This window comes from Apis dorsata, unplaced genomic scaffold (genome assembly GCF_000469605.1).
Source record: "Apis dorsata unplaced genomic scaffold, Apis dorsata 1.3 scaffold_527, whole genome shotgun sequence".
Lineage (NCBI taxonomy): Eukaryota > Metazoa > Arthropoda > Insecta > Hymenoptera > Apidae > Apis > Apis dorsata.
This window is the reverse complement of record NW_006263750.1, coordinates 299,629-304,578: the sequence shown is the minus strand read 5'-3', so window position 1 is coordinate 304,578 and position 4,950 is coordinate 299,629. Positions and strand designations below refer to the sequence as shown.

At 28.1% G+C, this 4,950-nt stretch overlaps 1 protein-coding gene across 2 annotated transcripts in view; it reads right to left on the bottom strand.

Moving 5' to 3' along the window:
- The window catches only part of LOC102672413 (inositol 1,4,5-trisphosphate receptor), a 39,403-nt gene extending 35,299 nt beyond the window's left edge, over positions 1-4,104 (bottom strand). For both annotated transcript variants that reach the window (XM_031512937.1, XM_031512938.1), the window contains exon 1: positions 3,661-4,104. The gene's annotated coding sequence lies outside the window, so the exon portion shown is untranslated. The remainder of the gene's footprint in view (positions 1-3,660) is intronic.
- Positions 4,105-4,950: the final 846 nt, after the last annotated feature.

Here is a 4,950-nt window from a genome sequence, read left to right as displayed (position 1 = left end):
AAAAAAAAAAAAAAAAAAAGAAAGAAAGAACGAAATTTAATATCATCGGTTTGAATTTAATATTTGCACTTGTATTTTTTTTTTAATATTAACAATACAAGTGTCATTATTCAAATTTTTCTTTAAAATTAATGAAAAAATAATGTAATTTAATAATTATTAATATTATTAAAAATAACATATAGTTAAATATGTAAATTACAAACGAACTTTAGATTTCAGACCTCGTCGGTGTACGGTTTCATTAGATCGTATTGCCGGTCAATTGACGATTATTGTTCGATCACTGGGACATCCGATGAGAAAATAAAAGGAAACATCTGCGCGTTTTTTTCCTCTCTATTGCTTCTCGATAGTTTTTTTTTTTCTTCTCTTTTCCCGTAAAAGAATCGAATAATCTCGAAAATCTATTTATTTTATTTTTTCTTTACCTTTCAATATTTTACATTCAATATCTATTGTACAAATTAAAAGTGATCAAAAAGTATAAAAAAAAAAAGATTAAAAAATATATATATAAAATTAATTGTTAAAAAATTTTAAAACATGATATAATTAAAAACTAATTAAATTCGTTACAAAAAACAATGTAAATTAGATCACATAAAATTATATCGATTATAAAAATTAGAATCAACATTTACTAATTTTACGAATCATGGTATGAATCATCCTATACATGTCTCTCTATCACTATCAAATCGAATCATAAAATAATGAATCTAATCAAGAACGTTGAATTAATAAAGGCTTATTTCCATAATCACATGCAAGAATCAAAATTTCACAGTGAATTTTGCGCCATTGTGTTAAATAATGCAATAATTAAACGGATTTCAAGCCGGTGCACCTTGGCCTCTCCTTTTCAAGTAACAGACAGAACGACGCGACGCGCGCACACGAGCGCGCTTTTCAATTTGCCCTGGCTGCACAATAATAAAAGGATATTTTGTTTCACGGGAATATAATTTTCATAATATTGTGAAATCTCATAGTCGTGTATTAGGTTACCACGTGGTGCCAAGTTTCATTTTTTTCAAGGTTTTTCTACAGGGGATACGCGTCGTCTATTTTTCTTTTATTTATTTTTTTTTTTTCCTTTTTTTTCTTCCCCTTCCCTTTTTCCTTTCTCGATAACGTTATCTTACGCTTCGCAAACGATCGATTTAATACGACACCTATATCGATATTCACTTTGATATAAATATTTACAATATTTTTTTTTGCGCGTGTGAATTAGATACGGGATATAAGAGACATCTTCTTTTTTTTTTTTAATTAACGAATAAAAGAATTGAACGTTAGAAAAGAGAAAGTAAAATGATTAGAATTTCGTAAAGAGAAATTTGGTTGACGTCAAGGACGTTTCAAGGTCATTGACGAGTTCTTGAACGAGTTATTTTTGATTAACGACGGATGTCTGGAAGAAGTTCAAAGACAAAGTTATACCGGAAAGATGTAACAAAGTAATGAAAATAGAATTGAAAATGGAACGGAATATTTGAAAGTTAAAAAGAAATTGAGATATCGAATCGGCGTAAATGGACCACATAATACACCGAGCAGCGAATTCGATATCGTATAAGGAATTTGTATAATTTGAAAGAATTCGAATCCTTTGAGATATTTCAAATTGCATTCGAAGCATATGCATAGATCGGATTTTTTTTGTTTCAAGTTATTGCTGCAAATATAAAATGAAACGGATTCCGTTAAATTTGAATTTAATAACTTTAATTATAATTCAAAAATTTTAAATATCCATTGCAAAAAAAATAATATTTCCGAAGTGTTTATAATCATACATGACCTTGCCTGACAAGTCGTTGAACTCAACTTAAAAGAGGCTATCACCCTACAGAGTAAAAAATAGAACGTTTCATTAAGCCTTGGTAAGGCTCTTGATTTCACTGTGCGCATCAAAAATAATTTACTTTTCATATGTTAAAAAAGATATGAAGTGTTTATGATTTGTATAATTATTTAAAATCATTTTTAGATATTATAATCCTTTAAACTTCATTTATAATTATAAAAATACTATTGAATATATATCCAAGAAAGAATTATTTTTTACTAAATATTTTATAACATTTTCAATATTTTATATATATCTACGTTCACTGCTTTATTACTTCTAGATCGTCTTATACGCTCACATATATTTATAAAGATTTTATAACTTCCTTATTTAAAATATCCAATTAAAAGTCAATTAATTCCATAAATATTTTAAAAATTCATTGAAATAAAATAAATTTTAAATCTCCAATATTTTTAGTAATCCATAAAATTACTTTAAAAAAAAATGAATTAATTTCAAAGAAAAAAAAATTCAATTCATTCTTTTAAAAAATTCAAACAAAAAACGGATAGCGGATAATCAGAACACACTGTCCTCTTTTTGAATGTACTAAAGATATGGAGATAACAGTTGGCTTCTGTTATTGTCAACGTTCGTAATATAACAGAATCTATATATTTTCCAATATCGATTCTAGGTCAGCAGAATCGATGTGGATAAAAAAGAGGAAGCTTTAACGATTCATCACCCGCGAGAGATGTCATTAACCTTTGCGAGATTTGTCGAGTGTGCGTTTCGACCCATGCTGCACATGATTCATAATGCGATATATCCGTTTTGCATGGAAATAAAACTAATAATAAAAACTTTAGCCCACTAATGTAACAATATGCATGCCTAATCTATCATTTATAATTTACGAGAAAGGTGCACGATAAAATTGAAAAGTCACTGACTTTTACTAAGGGAAGTTGCACAGACATTTTATGATAAACAACGTAAATGGAAATAATGATATACATGATATAAACGGTAATAATAATCATTAATACATATATTACGAATGGAAAAAAACAACTCAAAGATTGTGACTACATATTGTCACTTTAAAACGGAAGATGTATTACTAAACCAATTTCGCGCGTTCCTCTAATATGAAACAAATTAATTTCATTCCACGTTCCATTTCCATCGTTTTCGCATTTCTAGATGAGAAATACGATAAAGCATAGCGCGTATTTGGAGGAAGGATAAATAAAACGTGCCGATTGGAATCAGTTATATAGAATCTTTTATGCGACGAATCATATAAATCTTATGATTCTATTAGGCAAACTACTCGTATGGAATAATAACATGTTGCTTTTATCAAAGTATTAGTATTGGAAGACTTCGAATGCGAAGGAAATTAACTTCACGGCTAACGTCAAGCAGATCTTGTTGAAAAAGTCCGTGCTAATACTGTCAGCTGATGCCTAATAAAAGTATGGAGTACCTTTTATTAGAAACGATCGAAACACGCACTCGATTTAACAACTATATACTATTTGAGCATGAAAAGAAAAATATAAGTCTTTTATTACTTATATATTTATTAGAATTTATGTTTCGAATGTATAGTCACCGAAAGCGCGTTTTTTTACGATCCATCGAAATCTAACCTATCGAAATACAGAAACCGATCAAACTTTTTATGAAGAAAAGCAATATAAAAGATATAAAAGAAGTAAAAGATATAAAAATATTTGTTGGCATTCGAGGTTATGGAGGAAAAATAGCAAAAACGAAAATATGAGAAAACTTGTACTTTGTACTATCGGCGTTAGTGGAGAAAAGAAAAAAACGTATTTACTCACGTTCTCGCCGCTTCGTAGCAGCTCCAATACTTTCAGTGCACTTCACGTTGTCGATCGAAATCGTTCCCGAGGCGGTAACGCACCGGTTTTAAGAATGCCGGAACACTTCCTCGAATGGCCAAAAATATTTCAAATACGTTCACGATGATCACACCTTACGAAAAAGGCGAAAACGTTCGTGATCGCCTCGTTAGTTCACGTTTACGTGTCACAGATATTGTGATTCTCTTGTGCACAGATTTTTGAACATCTATCACGTTTGATTCATAGACGAAATTAGTTAAAATATTCACGAAATTGTATTATATCGAAAATGTGCGACTTGATATGGTCGTAAAATCACCGATACGCGCGTATATACACGACTATTAGAGGACGACGCACGAGGCACAAACGTTCGCACCGCTCGGTGGTTCTGGCACGACTGGAATACTGGAAGCGACTCGTCTCGATTTTACATATGGCCGCATATTATCCAATGATCAATGGAGTAAAATTTTCGGCGTATTTTGAATCTTTAATTTAATTTTTACAAACATATAAAAATAATATGGTTATTGTTATCTCAGAATATTTTTTTTAATAAAAATTTAAATTTAATAAATATTTTTTTACAATAATGGAAACGAAATCGTTAGATGATAAAGTAAACAATCTAAATAAAATTTATATGAGAAATAATTTTTCATAAATCTTTATATATTAATGTTATTATTTATTATTCTCTAATCATTAGTTCGAAATAGAATTGTTAAATTCTAAAATTTTGATTGATGATTGTAAAATATAAAAAAATGTATTCAATTGACAGATCCGTCGATATTGCAGGAATTTTTAGATACATAACTGGTATGTATATGTGAATACTCTTTCGATAATACAGATTAGATCTTTTTGGCGGTAAATTTTAATTTCTAATTTTAAAGAAATTCTTTTCTTTTTTAAAAATTATCTTTTAAAAAGAACAATTAACATATTTTTAAAAGTAATAATACTCTAATATAAAGAAAATATATTTTTATATGAAAAAAATAAACAATTCACACTATTATTCTTATATATTTCATAAATAACTAATAAACGATATAATAAATAATAAATACTTTGAATAAAATTTAAAAAATTAATAAATTACGGTCATCAATCATTTATATTTATTTTAACGATAACTTTAACATAATAGCAGAAACTAATATTTTAAATGTGTAAATGTAACTTCAGTTTGCACAATATATATAGATTGTAACATATATTACCATAAAAAAATTGTTAAATACTTAAATATACAGT